The sequence below is a fragment of the Cupressus sempervirens genome, chromosome 5 (genome assembly GCF_028749045.1).
Source record: "Cupressus sempervirens isolate cs-2001-9-10 chromosome 5, ASM2874904v1, whole genome shotgun sequence".
Classification (NCBI taxonomy): Eukaryota; Viridiplantae; Streptophyta; class Pinopsida; order Cupressales; family Cupressaceae; genus Cupressus; species Cupressus sempervirens.
The window spans coordinates 170085835-170106949 of NC_143122.1; the positions used below are offsets into that span (position 1 = coordinate 170085835).

The window sequence follows — 21115 nt, forward strand, 5'->3', positions numbered from 1 at the left end:
CCTTATAATTTGTAATGTATATTTATTCCTATATGTACATATGAATATAACATTGGAAACCTATTAATCTCATTAATTATTTTAACTTAATTATTTGCATATTAATTTAATTTAAGTTATTATTATTATAAAACCAAAAAAAAATAATTATTAATATGATTGAAATTAATCTAACAAAGTTGATTTTAATATAATAATTTAATATAATTATTAAACTATAGAAATCTATATAAAGATGTAAAAATCTATTATAACATATGTATCAATAAAATTACGAAAAATATAAATAATAATATTTATATATTATTTATCATGTTATATAAACTATAAACTCATATATATATAATTTATTTTAAATATATAAACTTAAAAGATAATACAAATAATAAACAAAAATAAAATAAGTTAAAAATTGATTACAAATAAATAAATAAATAAATACATGACTATTAATCTTCTTAAAATTCTTAACCTTTACAACTTCTCTCAAAAAAAACTTTACAAATGAAAAATGTAACTTTTCACCCTTCCGTATAAACTCGGCGCGATTTTCAATTCTGACACGGTGCCAGTGGGCGTGCAGGGGGACGGACGCTCTAGCAGGGTACATTTGCACTGATGACAGGCAGAGTACAGGCTAGGCACAGTGGCAAGGGTAAACAAAATAGTTTACCCTTTAGCCGTTGCCCACCAAGAGACCTTATCTTCCACTACTCAAGGGAAGGGCATTGATTTTGAATGGAAGAGGTGGAGGGAGAGGATTTTAAGAAAGGTGTGGGAAACATTCTCCTTGTTCATCCACTCTTTCTCTTGAAGACAAGTTATGGAGTGGGGAGAATGGGGGGAGGATGGAGAAGGAGAAAAGGAAAATATGGTTTGTGGGTATGAAGGGCAAGGGGGGATTTATAAAGATAAGTATCTTTATCTTTTTGTATATTTCTAGTAACTGTTTGAAATAGGGAAATGTATGACAAAAAAATAGATAGAGAATATGATAAAAAAAATGTTTATTTAAAAGGAACTCATAAGATAACATCATAAGATCTTTGGCTACAATGAATTCTTTTGCTTAGGGGTATGGCTAGGATCCTTGGGATCTCATGATGTCATTATCTTAGAGTGCAAATGAGCAAGGATGTTTGCATTTTGGTTAGATTCTTATATACTTGTTAAAGAAACACACACACAAGGAGAGATGAATATTGTAAAAGATTCCATGCTTGTTCATTCATTTAAGGTGTAAGAATTGATCTTTTTGCCTTATAAGCATATTGTGAAAGGAAATCCTTTGAAGTTCCAAATTCTATTATTTTGAAAATTTTTCTTATATGAAAATAATAAATAATTTCTATTATGATCTCGATTTGCAGAACTCTATACTTGTAAATCTTGTTACAACACCATATATATTAGATCTGCACATGTTCATTGTGCTATGAACATAATCCTATAAATATTTTAATTCAATTAGTTGTAGAGGGAAAAAAAAACTTAGCGTGTTTGAGCTAGGAAAAAATTAGGCATGACAAACTTTATGTTGGAGTAAAGCTAGTTTGCCTAAGTCAGGATTTTTCTCCTAGATAGTTTTAAATTGGAAGGTCCTAGTTCTTGTTGTGTGTTATTATCCAATGTAGTGCCCTTATTAATGTATTAATATGAATCAAGAAGTAAACAGAAAAATATGATTTTATTCTACTTTAATAACCTCTCATTTCTTTTGGATTTATGCAAGCCTAAATCATTTTTATTAATATTATGTTTTTTTTTTAAATGAAGAGTTTACATGTGAATTATGTGATAAGCTCCCACTTTTAACATACTAAGATTCAAACTTGAAATTATTGTTATGACATTATTTATTTATATTTTTATATATTTATTAGCCTCTCTATTCTAATTTTCTATCTATTATATGTACATTAGATACCCATGATATATGTATGTCATACTAATTCAATTTCTAGATTGAGGCTACTTGTTCTCAAACTATTTAGGTTAAACATTTTTGTAGGGTGTCAACAATTTTGTAGAGTGTCTACTCCAATGAACACATCAAAAATAGTTTAATGGATGCCCTGTGCAACATTTCTTTTGTTGAGGTATTCCTGCTACCTTTCTTCCTATGTTATGTTGTAGGAATGACATGTACAATGGATATAGAGAGAGAGATAGAGACAAAGATAGAGATAGACATAGAGATAGAGATAGGAGGGAGATTGGGAAAGAAATATGAATGTGTAGATATTTAAAAGTATATAGAGGGGGAAGATTGGGGAAGAAATATAAAGAGATTTAAAAGTATACAAAGGGGGTGATGGAAAGAGTGGATGAATAGAGAGAGCTAGATGTGTCTAGATATGGAGGGGGGAGAAGAAGATAGATATGAATATAGAGTGTGAGGATGGGAGAAAAATGAATAGAGATATGGAGATGGATTAAGAGGTAAAGATAGAAAATGAGGATATAAAATGTACCATCCTGCTTTCAAACAGGAACAAAGGTCTTATATGTAAAAGCAGTATTCTCCTCAAATTGGTGGTGTAACTATCATTAAATATAAACAAGCAGTATATTATGTACCTTTAAACGAAGGTTTTATTGAAATAATTTTAATTATTAAAACAAAATTACACAGAGACTCGCTACCCTTGTAGGGCCGTGCATTTGTGTGTGGCACCGTCGCACTGTGATGAGCGGCCAAACAGACACGCAGCTTCCTTGCAAGACACTGCCCTCCACCCGCGCCCAGGTTCCTCATCGGCGCTAATGCAAAAGCAATCAGTGCCCCACCGTTGTGCGTCTCCCTGCCACATTTGCAGAAGTTCAATGCCACATTTGTACGTAAAGAAGCTCAGAATATTTTGGCTTAGCTTATTTTGATTTAATTAGATTTAGAATATAAGTATATTGTATGCCTCGTGAGTATATTGAATTAGATGGGATCTTATCCTAGTTAGATATAGGATTTTGATTGAGATATAATTATATTACTATGTAACGAAAGACTAGATGTCCTAGATAATTGGAGTATAACTCTTGCAATCAATGTTACAATGACTTATATTTTATCCAAAAGACATTACCGTGTTTAATAAATTATAAGGTCAAAGCTAAAAAAGTTGGCCTTCTCCTTGAGGGTTCTTATAGTGTAGTATTTCACTCTTTGTTGTGACATGACCTTATATGGCCCACCTAGGTTGACAAGGATTTAGATGCTTGATAGGTTTAATTGTAGTTGGTGACTTAAGATTGTTTAATGAGGATTGTATACCAAACAGTATCTTCTGGCATGGTACTGGTAGTGTTGGTGTAGAAATATTGAATTGATTTGATGTGGCCAAAGGATGTACCATTTCTTTTTGTTTGTTGTCACATTTATCTAGAACAATAGGAATATGTGTGTCATATATCTCTTGATGTGTGGTTACAATATGAAGATCACTAATGATTGTCCACCTATAGATGTGTTACAATTATTATTGTTGAGGATAAATCCAATAATAAATAATATGTTGAATAATGATATGATAGCAAGGTAATAAAGAAGTGGTGTACTAACCTATTTGTACTTATTTGTGGGCTACTATACTTTATTAATCGAATAATGATTCCAACCACCATATCTCTATTGACTATAAAAACATTGTATCTGGTTGTTATTGCTACTCTTGGACTATGGAAACCATCAGATACATATAACTTGTATCATCTATTGCTCTTATCCATGCCACCATTGTCGGAGATAGTGACGATTTGTATAATTGGTTCATTGATGATTTATCCCCTATGTATCTTGGTTATGGCATGTGGGCTCAATTGTAGAGATATGGTGTCCAACATTGGTGCATCATCTTGATTGCTAATTGTTTCATCATGACTTTGTTCTATGGTGGACATTGTGTTATTGTTTCTGTAAAACAAGTAGAAGAATTAAATTTTTAATTGTGGATCAACTATAAAATTTATTTTGGATGGAAGCATTAATAAGCTCTCTTTTATTCTAGTCAATGTTCTATAATAGCTTTAATTTTGAATGGATTGGTTCCCTCAAAGTCATCAGTTGAAATTTCTATAATAGTTGGTGAAGAGGGGTTAATTGGTTGATTGCCTGTCATTTTGTGAATAGAACTACATGTAAGATTTTATGTTATTTGCAACAACAATTATTATGAAACAGAGATAAGGACATACAAATTGAAAGAGAAAAAACTTACATTTTATCTTTTGTAATTAGACATCAATACAATATATATATATATATATATATATATATATATATATATATATATATATATATATATATATATATATATATATATATATATGACTTGAGAGGATAATATCCAAAGACCAACTCTTGCAATTATTATAGAAAACTATTGTTTAACAAATGTATTATTTTTCTTATCTAGTTTTGAACATATTAATCTTATTATTAGAGTTTTTGATATAAAATCTAGTAAATATCCTAGATTCCATCTTCTCACTTTTCAAACACCTGAATAAACCTATTGTGATAAACCCAAATTTTTAGTTTGCCATAGCATTCTCTTTTTGTTGCCACAAACATCCCATTTAATTCGATTCAATCTTCTTAAGGCTTCTCCATTATATTTTTAAAATAAAATTTCCATCAAATGTATTTTTCTATTAGAAATGTTGGGATATCCTAGGCCCAGATCTTTGGAAAGCCATCGAAGCTTCTAGAAATGGCGGCTTGTTACTAACTGAAATTAACCACACCTTTCTTATTTTGATTGCTAAGAAAGAGGATCCTAAAAATCAGGTGATTTTAGACCAATCGCCTTATGTAATACTATATATAAAATTTTAGCCAAAATCTTAGCAAACAGACTTAAACATATTCTCCCAAAAATTATTTCTGAAGAACAAACCGGGTTCGTGCCAAGAAGATCTATCCTAGATGGTATTGTTATTATACAAAAGACTATCCATTCTACTTACAAGAACAAAAGGGCAAGCATGTTCATGAAATTAGACATCCAAAAGGCATATGATATGGTGGATAATTAGTGAAGGCCAAATTCTCACGGATAACTAGTGAAGGCCACTGGAGGAGGAATTGGATACTGGCCTCCATATCAAAAACTAGTAACATCTCCTCAATTTTCTCCCAAGGGTTTCAATTTTTCTCTTCCTTTTTTCCTTTTTCAATCTTTCCTTATTTTCCTTTCTTTGGTTTTCCCTCCCCTTTAACACTTGGTAGTCTTGTTTTCTGGGGTTTAGAGTTGTAATTGCTAGGTCATATCTATAATTTTACCTTATTTATTGTTTAGTTCCCTTCAATTCTTCTTGCTTATATCTTGAGCCTAGTCGATGACCGTTTCTATGAATTTTGTGTGCTTTTTACTCTATCCTTTCATGATTACATTGTTGATATTATCCTGTGATCTTCATTATTTGTTGGCATTTGGCCTCCCTCATGTTCATGTCTTCATGGCGTCATCTTTGAATGATGTCACTGCTTCTAGGAGTTTCTAGGTCTTTCCACTTTTTCCTTTTCTATTTTATCCCAACTATCACTTTCTTTCCTTGGTTTTGCGAGCTTTTTCCTATTGAGTTGGATTCTAATATTTCTCTCTTCCATACCTCAGAGGTGAGGACAATGGCATTCAGCGGTAGTGTTAGGCCAAAAAGATGGAGTAGAGTGTTGAAGCTAGTTGATGACATGACCAGTATAGCTGTTAGTAGGGCCATCGATGAAGGATCATTTGATTATTCATATACTTGGTAGACCAACAATGACATCATTGGTTCATTTATCAGCTATTTGGCCAGAGCTAGGTTGGAGCCATGGGCCATGATAAGACTTTGCAATTTTATCTATGGTCTAGTATGGAGAAAGGGGCTAGAAGAAGCCATTCATGACATTGATAACAAATTCAGGATGCCCTTCCTGGAAAAGTACATGTCCCTTCCACCTAGTAGTCTAGAGCTAGAGGTTGCATTCTAGCAGCCTTCGCTAGTTATATGTGAGAATTTGGTCTTCTACAAGGAATGGCCACATATGGAGGCCAGTATCTAGTTCCTCCTCTGGTGATGAGGGATTGTCAGAGATGATAGTAAAGATTGGTTGAGGAACTACCTTAATATTTTCAATGCCTACATCAAACCAGGGGTGGCTTTGGATAACTTGGAGACTTTGAATTTTTGTACTCCAAACATGGAGAAATCCAACAAGGAGAAGAAAGAGTTTGAACTCCTGTCTTTCTTCCAGCCGGAGAAGCCTAACGACATCTCAGAAGTCATCATGGTTTATTGGAAGTAGATGGGTCTTTTAGGTTGTGTCATTCTTGCCAAGATGGATTTAGGTTCTCTATCTTGCTCTCTGTTCTTTCTTCATATGGGTGTACTATCGAGGTCTCCTTTTTGGTCTAGTTGATGGGGTTTTAGTCTTTGTCTTATTGTACTCCCGCTTGTCCTCTCATTTTCTTTCTATTTGTATCTAGCTTGTCATATAGCTTGGTGGTATGGTTTCACCTTTTGCTTGGTCCTTTTTGGTTTAATGGGATCTTAGGGTTTTGTCTTTTTATGCTACTTATTTGAATGTAATTAATCTCTCTTTAAATATATAGACAGTTTACTTATTATGGTTTCACACTCTTGGTTTTTTGGTTTCTTTCATTCTCTGCTATCGGGGAGACTCCACTCCATCTCTCTATTAAGCTTTGTTATTTTAGTATAATATAGACAATGAGTTTAGCTTTGGTAATTAATATAAGAATCAAAAGTTTTGAAATTTCATTTTTTGCCGTTAATTTGAAGCTAATCTTAGTCTCACAAATGGAGTAGAAGATCTATTATTCTCCTTAGCATAATTGATTCTCTATAGGTTGTAGCTTTGGTGTTAAGCTAGGATGCTCTTTTCTTAAGATAGTATTTAGACTCAATTTCTTTGGTCATCATTTATCTTGATGGGTTCCTTCCGGTTGGACTAGCTTTGATACTTTGTTATTTATGGTGATCTATTTCGTTCCTTGTGAGACCAGTGCTAATAAGAGGACTTTGGATATCGTATATAATTATGCTTTGTTTTCTCTACTAAGTGGCTTCCTGATAGATAAATTAATCCTAGTCATTGTAGGCTCTCAATTATATTTGATCTTATTAATGCCAGGGTTTAGAGGCTTTCAGTCAATTCCTTTCATTTATGGAATGATTTTTCTTGTAAATTTGATTGCAAATCTTTCTAGATCCATCCAGGGATATTGTAAGAAATGAATAATGTTGAGCAAGGAACGAGAAACAATCCAAGTAAGTTAAGTGTGAAACAATGTTACCATAAGATAAGCAACTCTAAGAGCATACACCAAGATGGTTCAACAATGGAGACAAGGATTTATAAGGGGAAAGCAAAGAAAACCCCTTGTGAGTTATTATGAATGAAGGAAAATGCCTAAAGAAGAGAGAGAGAGAGAGTGTTGGAGCAAAGGTAGCTCAATACAATAACATCAAGTGCTTAGGTTGGTGTGTAGTTGTGAAGAAAGAAGGAGGAGCATCTCTTATATAGAGATGAGAGAGGAGTTGCATTTGTAACTCCCATTTCTATGAATGCCACATTCATAATAGGTGTGTGCAAAGTGTCACAATCCTCTTAAGGAGGATAAACTAAATAAAGAAATAAACAAGAGTTGTCCTTACATGTGGAATAAAGGACAAACAATGACATGTCCTCCACATGTGTACAAGTGGACAAACTACATGTAGGGACCCTTGGAATATCCCAATTAAAATATATCCAAGGAAAGATTAATCTTTCTAACACCCCCCCTTAATCTTTACTTGGGGAGTTTACTTCAACGGGTTGTAAACCCAAATTTTTACAATGGAACTGAAATCTCTCTTTAGAAAGTGGTTTGGTTAAGATATCAGCCACTTGATCTTCTCCTTTACAATAAAGAAGAATAATTTGATTGTCTTCAACTTGTTCGCGAATGAAGTGATGTTGAAGTGAAATATGTTTGGTGCGGGCATGATACACTGGATTCTTTGCCAAGGCAATAGCACTTTGATTGTCACAATGTATAGGTGTAGGTGATTGTTGAGGTAGACCGAAATCATCAAGAATTCTTCGAATCCACAAAGCTTCCTTAGCTGCATTGGTACAACCTTTCTATTCAGCTTCCGTTGAGCATAGGGAAATAGAGTGTTCCTTTTTGCTTTTCCAAGAAATTGGACCTGAACCAACAAAGAAAACATAACCACAAGTGGATTTCCCATCATTGGGATCTCCACCTAGATCGGAATCAGTATAGCCATGTAAAATGAATTCAGAGTTTGGATCATAAAATAAGCCTATATTAATAGTTCCTTTAATATACCTTAAGATGCATTTAGCAACTTTAAAATGAGTTTGTTGAGGTTTAGACATAAAACGAGACACTAAACCAACACTATAAGCAATATCAGGTCTAGTAAGAGTTAAATAATTTAAACTTCCTACTAACTGTCTATACAAAGTTTCATCAACAAAAGGAGTATTCATATCATTCATTAATTTAGTTCCTAATTCACATGGAATTGAAACATGGTTAGAGTCATTCATCTTAAATTTTTCTAAAAGATCATAAGCATACTTGCTTTGAGAAACAAAGATACCATTAGGAGTTTGAAAAATTTGCATACCTAAGAAGTAATGTAAGATACCTAAGTCGGTCATTTGAAATTTCTGTTTAAGTTGGAATTTAATATCAGAAATCAAGATGTGTAAACTAGAAGTGAGAATTAAATCATCTACATAAACAATAACAATGATAATATCATCGGTAGTATGTTTAATAAACAGATTAGGATCATTTTTGCTTCTATTAAAACCTTGAGAAATGAAGAAAGAATTAATTTGAGAATACCATTCTCTAGGTGATTGTTTAAGACCATAAATAGATTTGTTCAATTTGCAAACTAGATTTTCACTACCTTTCTTAACAAATCCAGGAGGTTGAGCCATATAGATTTCTTCATGTAACTCACCATTTAAAAAGGCACTTTTAACATCCATTTGATGAATGGGCCAATTTATTTTAGATGCTAAAGCAAGAACTAATTTGATAGTAGGCATTTTAGCAACAGGTGCAAAGGTTTCATTATAGTCTAAGCCTTCAATTTGGAAAAAGCCTCTAGCAACTAGTCTAGCTTTAAATTTACTAATTTCATTATTAGTATTCAATTTTGTTTTATATAACCATTTACATGAAACTAGATTTTTGCCAGGAGGTAATGTGACTAAGTCCCAAGTGTGATTAGCAAGTAATGAATCATATTCCTCTTGCATGGCTTTCTGCCAATGAGGTTGAGAGTTAGCTTGATCAAAAGACTTAGGATCGTTAGAATTCATAATAGTAGTCATCAAAGCATAATTACAATAATTAATCCGTCTATGTTTAATTCCACCAGATTTAGAAATATAATCATCAGCTTCATTGATGAGATTTTGAGCCCATTTAGGTTTACGTTTAGTTGTAATGGAATTATGACTAGAGGAAGAATCATGAGTAAGAAAAGTATCATTAGTATCTATTTGAGTATCATGAGATGTAGGAGTAGAAATAACCGGTGGTACTTGATTAAGAGAAAGAGTAGGGTTAAGAGAAGGAGGTTGGTCCTCCACGAGCACAATTTTAGTGCCACTGAATTCTTCATCCGTTGTAGTAGAGCAATCATGAACTCCATTTTCTGCAATACAAACATCTCTAGCAACTTGAACTTTGTTAGTAGTGGAATCATAAACACGATAACCCTTAGTGTGTTCATCATAGCCAACAAACATATAAGGAGATGACTTAGCATCTAATTTATGCCTTTTTTGTTTAGGCGTATGGACATAAGCAATAGAACCAAATATCTGTAAATGATGTAAATTCGGTTTCCTACCAGACCAAGCCTCTTCTGGAGTGATAGCTTTGAGAGCTTTGGTAGGAGTCCGATTAAGAATATAAGTTGCACAAAACATGGCTTCAGCCCAAAATTTATAATGCAAATTCTTAGCATGCAACATGCTTCGAGCCATTTCAACAATGGTCCGATGCTTTCTTTCTGCTACACCATTTTGTTGTGGTGTATAAGGAATAGTAAGCTCGTGCTTAATTCCACACGATTTCAAATAAGAATGAAAGGCATTATTCACATATTCCTTCCCATTATCAGTTCTAAGAATTTTAAGTTTATTCCCAGATTGCCTTTCAACATATAACTGAAATTCAATAAATATATCAAGAACTTGATCCTTGCTATGCAAAAAATAGATCCAAGTTCGTCTAGAAAAATCATCAACAAAGGTAAGTGCATACCGAGAACCTTGGATGGAGGTATTCTCCATGGGACCCAAAAGATCACTATGGACAAGATGCAACTTATGAGTTGCTCGCCATGATTTTCCACTTGGAAAGGGCTCCCTATGCATCTTACCACTCATACAACCTGTACAGGTAATCTTGGAAGGAATAATGTTAGGCAAGCCATCAACCATATTATGCTTTTGCATGAAAGTAATATAATCTGAATTTAAATGACCAAGTCTTTCATGCCATATATTGAAATCAATAGAAGTATGTAAAGAATATCGTGAACTAGCAAATTCATGGAATTTAAACAAATTGTCGTTATCCATTTTAGCATAAGCAATCACTTTGAGAGTTTGAGGATCTATAATATAACATGTATCTTTGTAGAATTCAACTTTATAGTTCTGACATAGCTGTGAAACAGAAATTAGATTAGTTTTTAAGTCAGGTACATATAAAACATCATGCAATTTACCATTAGGAATAGTAACATCACCTAATCCTTCAACTTTACAAGTCTGATTATTAGCTAACTGAATAGGAATGTTAGCAATATCAGTTTGTAAGGAATCAAAAATTTCTTTATGAGAGGTGACATGTTGTGATGCACCACTATCAACAATCCATTCTAAAGGTTTACAAAGATTAAAGCTACAAGTAAAAGCATGACGAGGATTAGAACTAGTTGAATTACCTTTTCTATTGTTTGAGGTTTGATGATTGGTACTATGATTCATAGGTTTTTTATCATTTTGTTTTTTAAAACAGTTATTGACAAGGTGACCATCTTTGCCACAATAAGAACAATGAGGTTTGGAATTGGAATGGTTCCTTTGATTATTAGTATTACGAGTATTATTAGGATGATGGGTATTATTATATTTGGGATGAAATTTATTGTTGGTGTTATTTGAATTAGATTGCTTGTAATTATGATTATTGGAACGAAAATTATTAGTTGAATTTCTAGAGACAAATGCATGTTCAGTTGATTTGAGAGTACCAAACTGAATTAGCTTAGCTTCTTCCTGTCTCAATAAAGTTTGAAAAATAACATAAGTTAACTGAGAAGATAAAGTAGGAATAGCAAGTTGTGCATGAATATTGGTTATAAACTGTTGAAACTGTCTTGGAAGACATTTTTTAAGAATAAGATGGATTAAACGAATGTCCTCTAATTGAACACCTAAAGCCATAATTTGACTTTTAAGAGAATCAAATTTTAAGAGGAATTCATCCATACCTTTAAAATCTGCATACCTGAGATCTTCGAGTTGATCTTGCAATTGTATTTTGCGGTATTCATCGCTACTGTCATACTTGGTTTTCAAGATGGACCATGCATCATGAGCTTTAGAACAGTGAGCAATTAAGACATATAAATCTGGAATAATAGAAATACCAATTAACCCTAAAGCTTCTTCGTTTTTAGCTTTCCAAGTATCTTTCTCATCTTGAGTAGCTGCTGAACCGGGCTCAAGAGAAGGGTCAGTGGCTATTTCGAAGAGATGTTTAAAACGAAAAATAAATGAGATATGAGTTTTCCAAGAATGATAATTCGAATAATTAAGTTTGATTTCTGGAATTAATGTTGACATGATTAGGAAAAAAAATTCTTTGCTTTTTGGGAAAAAATAAAAAATGCCCTTAATTTGAGAATCAGATGAATTGGAAAAAAAATTAAAATTTTATGAATTGAACAAAATTTGTTTTTTTTAATTTTTTTATTTTATTGTTGTATTTTATTTTTTATAAGATTAAGAATATTTTGTTTTTAAGTTTAACTAATGGTGATAGAGAAAATTAAAAAGTAATTTAAACAATTAAAAAAAATGACTATAATACAAGTTGGATTAGTTTTAGTTAAAACAAAATTGGAAAAGAAAGAGGGGGAAACGTTTTTTTTTTAAAAAATTGGAAAATGGAGGGGAGCGGGCGGTGGCTGCCGCGTGGCGAAAGGAGGGCCGCGGTCGGTGGTCGCCGCGTGGTGGGAGCGGCGATCCGCGGGCGGTGGTTGCCGCGTGGCGGGAGCGGCCGAGGTCGGTGGTCGCCACGTGGTGGGAGTGGAGGAAGCGGTTGTGGGTTTTTAAAAAAGGCACACAGAGTGGCGGTTGCGCGTGACAAGGGTCGCAGAGGTGCAGAGCTGTACCGGCGGCGACGGCGGAAGTTTGAACCGGTGGCTGTTTGCGCAGCGGCGCGAATCTGCAACGGCGATGTTTGCGCAGCGGCGGGAATCGGGACCGGCGGTGCAGAGGGGTACGGTGGCGAGGTGCTTCGGCGGATTAAATGTTAAGCTGCCGAGGAAGGTCCCCGAGCCAAAATGCAGAGATATGGGAACAGTGCCTTCGACGGCGGTTGCTTCGCTGAGGCACGAGGTGGCGCGCGGGCGGCGCGACCGCCCTATTAAAAATAAAAGAATGTGTTTTTTTATTTTTTTTTTTTATTTTTTTATTTTTTAAAAAGCACAAAGTAGTAAAATATATTATTTTTTCTAAAGAATTTTTTTTTTTTTGATAAATGAAGTAAGAGAAAAAAAAATAGAGAGATAGAAAGCTTTACTATTGTGTTTTTATAAAAAGCTTTACCAATGTAATATGTTTTGTTTTGGCGGCATGCCGTCCAAAACAAACCAAAAAAAATTTAAAATTTACTAAGAAAACCCTTTGGCGGCAAGCCTTCCAAAGAGGGTTAGTGAAAAATATGAAGCTTTACAAGAAAACCCTTTGGCGGCAAGCCTTCCAAAGAGGGTTAGTAAAAAATATGAAGCTTTGCAAGAAAACCCTTTGGCGGCAAGCCTTCCAAAGAGGGTTAGTAAAAATATGAAGCTTGCATGCACAAGATTAGTTAAAAATCACAACACAATCTTCTTCTCTCAATAACGTCTCCAAATAAGGTGTGCTCCAATGAATGGCAACCTTCACCACAAAACTTAAAACAAGGATTAGATAACCAAGCTCTGATACCATGTAAGAAATGAATAATGTTGAGCAAGGAACGAGAAACAATCCAAGTAAGTTAAGTGTGAAACAATGTTACCATAAGATAAGCAACTCCAAGAGCATACACCAAGATGGTTCAACAATGGAGACAAGGATTTATAAGGGGAAAGCAAAGAAAACCCCTTGTGAGTTATTATGAATGAAGGCAAATGCCTAAAGAAGAGAGAGAGAGAGTGTTGGAGCAAAGGTAGCTCAATACAATAACATCAAGTGCTTAGGGTGGTGTGTAGTTGTGAAGAAAGAAGGAGGAGCATCTCTTATATAGAGATGAGAGAGGAGTTGCATTTGTAACTCCCATTTCTATGAATGCCACATTCATAATAGGTGTGTGCAAAGTGTCACAATCCTCTTAAGGAGGATAAACTAAATAAAGAAATAAACAAGAGTTGTCCTTACATGTGGAATAAAGGACAAACAATGACATGTCCTCCACATGTGTACAAGTGGACAAACTACATGTAGGGACCCTTGGAATATCCCAATTAAAATATATCCAAGGAAAGATTAATCTTTCTAACAGATATCAACCTCCTTTTATCTTTGTTAGTATTCTAACTATTCCCTCTTAGTTATCTTTTGTTTAAACAGATCTGTAAGGCATGTATGATACAAATAATTTAGGAAAGAAGACATGCTCACAGAAGGCTAATACTCTACATAGAGGGCACCTTTTGGATCAAGATCCCATTTGTGTTTGATTAAACAAATAGTTTTAATGTAGAATAGTTAGGAGGTTTGCTATTTTGTATTAAATTTCAAATATCAAACTAGGGTATGGCCCTTTTATTTTGTAATAATATAGGACTTCGGTCCTAGGCTAGATTGGAAGTTTTCTTCTCTGTTCTTTCCTACCAGTGCCTGCTTGAATGGAGATACTTATTTTGTATTATTTACTTTAATTAATCAAAGGCTTTAGCCGTTTATCAATTAAAAAAAGAAAAGAAAGAGTGGTGATAAATTTGAATTCTAAAATTGAACTAAGATTATAATAAGTTGGAATTTTTGTTTTGTTTGATGAGGACAAATATTCAAATAGAAATAAGATATCTATATAAAAGAGAAAGAACCCAAAGAATAGTTACAAAGGGACATGTATTGTTTGGGCCTATGGTTGTCAATGAGAGATAAATAGTTTAAAAGATACAATTAAGCCTGGTTCTCTTGTATATTAATTTCAGAGACAAGGAGCTTGAAAGACATACTCCAACATCATTTTTGTCTATGTCATTTTTTATAGCAAGAAGGAATTTTAACAATTATAGACATGGTTCTTTATAATATAAATGTGAATATTGACACATTTTAGTGCAATAATTTGTTTCTTTGCATTTAATTTATATAATCTAAGATTTATTTTTCAATACTTGTTAATATTTATAAGTATATATAATAGATAGAAGAGTTATGTAATGAAAGAAAGATACAAAATTTCTCATTGAAAAAACCCATGTAAAAAATAATTATTTTATATGCAATCAAAGTAAATAAATATCTTAATTGTGTAAATTAATTTATTTTTAGTTTGTAAGATTTTTTTTTGAAAAGTATTAAGTTAGTTTATATTTTGTTGTACAACATTTCAAAAGAGAATTTGTCTCAATGCTAGTCTCAATTGGAGAAGATTAAAGAGCTTGATATAGAATAGCCATCAGGAGGCCATAGAAAAATATGACACCTCCAAATTGTTGTGAGTGACATTTCTAACTAAAATTAATTCCTTTTCTTTGGTATCACCTCTTGCAATATCGAACACTTTTTCAAAGTCAAAATAAAAGAGTAGACAAAAGACATGACCACAGACATGTATAGTATCAAAATTTAAGTGAAATAGACTAAGAGTTGAGTTTCAAACAAAGGAGCCAATGATCCATTACTGGCAAGACATCTTGAATCCATAGTAATGGTTACTCTTCTCTTTTATTATAGACTGTCAAGAAAGACAGTCAAGGCGTTTACCATTCATCAAAAGGGTTTACCATGGTTCCCATTTTCATCCACCATTGACTCTGCCTCCTTCCGACAACTTTTTAAAAACTCAAAAAATATCATGCCCCTCTTGTGAAGCGCATCTTTTCCTCCTATGGCCACCAAAACTGACGGTAATTTCAAACTAGGATCAAGGGCCAACCTTAAACATCACACACTAAGGAAGAAATTAAGCTTGGAAAAGTAAGTCAAACTTTGACTATTTAACACTTTTGCACTAGGAATCAAGCCTTAGTGTGTGATGTTTAAGCCATTCGAGGATCAAGGGGCGAAAAAGTTGGATTGCAGAATATGTGGTCTCTGGTGGACCCCAAAGGAAGAGTGATTTCCCAAATGAAATTCCAAAGTTGTACAAGATTGATCAGCTTTGATCATTTCTTTGACTCCACCATTTCTTGGCTTCCAAAAAAGGATGCAACTATCCTCCATCAAAACTGTACAGTCAATCAATTTTCAAAAGACCAAAAATATCATGGATTCGATCTTTTGAAAATTTCAGCGTTTGATTTTCATGATTGCCTAGTTTGTAGTCCAAAACAACAAAAAATTTGGAAAAAAATCACTACCTTTTGGTGAATCTGAAAAATTATTTTGTCTTGAGTACTTTTTTGATGGAGATTAGCATACCTCCAAAAAAGGGGGTGAATGACGAGCACTCCCTTCACCACCACCAGCCTAATGTCTACATCAGGAACTCGTAGTGCCACGTGGTGGACAACGTTCAGTCTGACACTCTCTCTGACCAAACAGCACCAGGAAAAATTAACAACAGACGGTGACGGCCACTCCTCCGGCGACTTTGCCTTCCCAGTGGCATGCTTTGCGACCCATTCCATGGCATCCGTACATTCATCATAGGCCGTTGGTAGCCGGTGCTCCGACGCTAGTCTGTAATCCACTGGTACAATTATAACACCAGCGGTTTTACACAAAACGTGAAAATAGTTGTGGAAATCCGTCCAGGCGGAGGAACCAACCGCGAATCTGCCATTGTGAAAATGGATCAAGGTTGGTAGTTTTCTAGAAGCAGTTTCCTACCTGAATATGCAAGCCCAGACGACATTTTTCAGATTTATAATGACGTCCTTTGATGCAATGCCATCCATAAAATCTGAGGTCAGGCATGGTGCGATGTGGAAGGCGCAACACAGAGCCATCTGAATAGATCTTCAATTCCCCTTCTATTTTTGCCACTACTTCCATTTCTAGGGTTCCCGTAATAAGTTTTATGGATCACCTGATATATATCTAGGTATACAAATATGTTTGGAACCCTGCACTTAAAAAAATGAGTAAACCCTTTTCATGAAGCACAAGGCAGAATTCGAATAAAAGAATTTAACATCCTATTTAGAACAGTTGAATAAGGCGAGAAAAAAATCAATAAATGAAGATGATGAAATAGGGCATATAAATATAATAATGAAAATTGAATAAGCGATGAAAAAATTCATATTAATGAAGATGACGAAATAGGGTAAGCGTAAGGGTATATAGATATAATCAACACAAGAATTTTGTTGATTTATTGTGTGTTCTAAAGAGGATTTTGTACAGATTAGCAAGATACTGGGATAAAGTTCTGGAGAGAATTTTAAAAAATCAAATAAAATGGGTATTTCATTAAAAATATGCAAACCCCACAAAAATAAGAAAATTGGAGTTTCTGTTAATTTGCTAATTGGGTGTAGATTCCTTTGCGACAGGGGAGACAGAGAAATTGAAGATAGATGATGGGGATTCTGTCAAGGTATTCGACACAGGGCAGAGAAGATTTAAGAGAGGAAAACATGCTTTGGGTGTAGCCAAAGATCAACGCAAACCTGTCATAAACTAATATGTCCAATGAAAGAGTTGTTGCACCATAGAACTTTTCTAAATGGACATAAATCAATTGCCAAGGACACAAAGTGCCATGATTTGATCAATTTTGTTCGTTTGTTAACCTAACGATAGTTTATGGCAGTGCCAAAATTCTTGATTTGGAGCTGTGAATCTCCTGAATCAGCCGTGGCTTTGGATACAACATGCCTATATATGTCATTTATTGAAGCTCGTGCACCCAAAAAGCTGCAAAGACATCCACTGGAATAATGAGGCTGTGGGAATTTCTAAAGGTTTCTCAATGTCTGCAAAGTTTTTTGGGGGAAGTTTCTAGAAACTTTTTTTGCTGATTTTTGTGTCAACAAATCAATATTATCCCCACCAAAATTGATTTTGGCCAATTGAAAAAAAGAAATTAATGTTTGAAAATTAATTTAAAATAAACTTGTTTTCTAACTTTAATCATAGTCTAATTATAAGTAAAAAAATTAATTACAAGAGGCCATCGGGAACATTAGTTCCCTGCCTATATATAGGCAGAGACTAAAAATTTGAAAAAGATTTTAACTTGTACCCTATAATATAAAATGCCACACTTGTGTTCAGTTCTCTCGGGTAAGATAATACATACTAGCAATCACACCTTAGTGTGTAATAGGTACACTGTAGAGGTATGTAAGTTCAATTAACTATTTTTCCCTCTCTCTTTCTTCGACCCTCTATATTTAATTATCTCTAGAAATCTATTTCTCCTTCTATCTTTATCTCAAAATTTGTTGCATCTCTTTATCTTTTTTTACCATCATTCCTCTCTCTATTCATCTCTTCCTCTATCTTACACACCCCCTCCATATCTAGGCATATCTCCCCCTCTCTATCTATCAATCTCTCTCAATCAACCCCTTCCTATACCTCATTCATTTGTCCCTCTATCTCTATCTTGTTATCTATCCATCCCTATATACATCCCCTGCCCCCCCCCCCCCCCCCCCTCTCTCTCTCTCTCTCTCTCTCTCTCTCTCTCTCTCTAAGTATAGTTTTCTCTACCATCTATATCTATCATTTTCTCCTCTATCTCTTTTCATCCCTTATTCTTCTCTACACATCCTTTGTTACAAATCCATCTGAATCTATATCTGTCTTCCTCTCTGTCACTATCTCCTTACCTCGTTGTCTCACACTCTTTCCCTTCTCTATCTCAATCAATAGAACAAACCATAAATATTTTTAATGAGTTGTCACTACATATAAGGAAGGGCACTTGCAAACAACTAAAACAAGACCCACATCTTCTTTTGTGCCTACAAATGATGCATTTGTCAATGGTATTGTGACTAACTATATACACAAAAAAACATGCTCACTAATCTTGCAATCATATTTTTCTTTCAAAACCTTCAAAATAGGTGCCCAAACCTTCCCAATCTTGAGTATTTAGAAATTCAAAGATAAATGAAAATGAAATGAAGGAATTAAATATTCATAGAAGAAGAAACAATAAGGAGTAGGGGCAACAACATTTGAAGTAGTCCTTGAAGGAATGAATAGATAAAAGAGTCACCAATGTGATGATGAGAAGAGAGTCTCCTAAATATAGAGGATATTTTCCTAGAAAGTCAAACCCTTACATAAGAAGCTACATGTATCATTAAGTTCCATGGTGGGGAATTCGTCCTTCACATCTCTATCTCTACTTTGATTTGTTGATATTAGGTTGGAAAAATAAAAGAAGAGAGAAATATTTTCATATATTCCTAACCATAAAAAATACTTAATTTCTTAGAGGATTTCATATTAAATATGGTGTATAGGATAGGCTATAGATAGAGGAAATTTACTATTAGAAACATTGACAAAATAATATATGCACATGCACTTTGAGCTCATGTGATCCAAATATCTTATCACTCCACACTCCCCTTATTATTCTAGCACTTCAAGTCTCCTTATGTCTCCCACCATCTATCAAATTACCCCTAATCTTTTCAACTCTCCTTGTCGCTCTATAATACAACCTTTATCATTCCAAGAATTTCTTATTTCTCCAAATATCTTATCTTACCTCTCCTTACACCTAATCTCTCCAAGAGACCCCACTAATTTTTGTAATCTTTATTACAATTAAATATACCCAATTTATCTTATATCTTAGTTTAATCAATTTTATATTTCTAAGCAGTGTGAGTCAAGCTTTATACAATATATTTGTTTGTGATAATTTGGTAGTTATCCAACAAGATTATTAAAATTATTAAGAATGCCATAATAATTACTATTAACCATGAAATTTAGAATAAAAGGCCATTTTACATTGTACATTTCTAATATATATAATCAAATTAATTATTTTTTTATAAATATTTTGAGCCTATAATTATAATTTTTAACATTCTAATAATATATATCTTTTAGCAAATGATTATATAAATAATACCACGTCTTTCTTATAGGTCTCTTCTTATTTTGTTACAACTGCCACCTCACTAACTATTGGATGCGGCTATCCTCTCTACAAATGCATTGTTAACCAAATTTTAAAAAATTGAAAACACAGTGATTTTTTTTTTTGAAATTTTCAACATTTGATGTTCATGATCTACATATTTTGTAATCGAAAACAACAAAAATTTTGAAAAAAATTCACTATGTTTTTGTGAATCTGAAATAAAATATGTTTAACTTTTATTTTTTACCTAACTGCTTAACTCCTTTTTTCCATATAAATGTTGTCAGACTCTCTGTTACAAAGGGAAATTGTGATTGGGAAATTGTGATTAACGATCGAGAATGTGTACATATAGATTTTTATAATAAAAAAATCATGAAATTGTCTACTCAATATTGTATGTTTATATGATATAAACGTCATATTTTTCATCAACACCATTACAAAATATAAGTTTATTAGAAATAATAAAAAATTTAGGGAAGTTCTCTAATGAAAATACACATCAAAAACAAAAAAAAATTAAGATATGTACCTGTTTTAACTTATGAATCAAAGCTTAGTATATAATATTTAGAACTGCAAAATGGCTTTACCATTCTCTGTGAAGAAAATGAGTGGATTGTCATATTTACGTTTTATGTACTTCAACAGCTCTCCTATTCCTCGTGGATACACGTGAAGCCACTCGATCCTGCCTGTTAATCCCCATTGCTTTACAAGTTGTTTTAAAAAAATTTATCAGACTTACCACCGGGCCGATGAGCATTCCATTCCTCTCAGCTGATTTCATTTATATAGCAATCCAATATGTCAGAGATCAACTTCAGTTTTCATATAGCATTGCAAGAACAGCTCAAAAACGGCCTTTGGAAAACTAAATCATGAAAGTAGTGTACCTGTTAGATTTGCTTGAGAGTCCACTGTATAGCTTGTGTTCATGGGATTTGGTGGTGTTGAAACCTCAGCAACGTAGAGAGCGGTATAATAATTTAAGCCCACAAAATCAAATGAACCTTTCACCATTGCATATCCACGGCCACTGAATTCCGGTAGACGATTGCCAACAAGCTTTCCCGTCGAGGGGTATTTCCCTTTTGTTATTGGATCCATATAACTGAAATTTCACAAGGCCAATCAAATTCATATGAACTTTACCGATAGATGGAATTGTGCAAAATTGTATAATCGACTCTGCTGGGGATCGAACCCAGAATCTCTGGTTTCGTAGACCAGCGCCTTATCCATTGGGCCACAGAGTCTTATTTGAAAATTGATTAAAGTAAATTAAACTTGCCTGAGGAATCCCCATTTCCAGCCAACTCTGCTAACATTGTTATCTTCTCTACGCAGAAGCCTCTCATTGTCAACGGGAAATTAAATTAACTTTAATATAAGAGTACGACAACATTTAAATTACAATAAACCCACCTACCCAACTACAATGAGGGGACACTATCTAGCATGTGACATTTTGTTTGATTTATTAAATTAATTTAAAAGTCAGAGAGGCACGGTTCTGTGAGTTTTAAATTAATAAATCAAATAAAACGATTTAT

General features: G+C 33.6%; 1 non-coding gene and 1 pseudogene across 1 annotated transcript; both read right to left on the reverse strand.

Moving 5' to 3' along the window:
* Window positions 1-12590: 12590 nt before the first annotated feature.
* LOC149554956 (putative carboxylesterase 17) lies at window positions 12591-16528 on the reverse strand (annotated as a pseudogene).
* A 4217-nt stretch (window positions 16529-20745) lies between these two features.
* On the reverse strand, window positions 20746-20818 carry TRNAR-ACG (transfer RNA arginine (anticodon ACG)). The gene has a single exon. It is a non-coding gene; the product is annotated as a tRNA-Arg (tRNA).
* Between the last annotated feature and the right edge of the window lie 297 nt (window positions 20819-21115).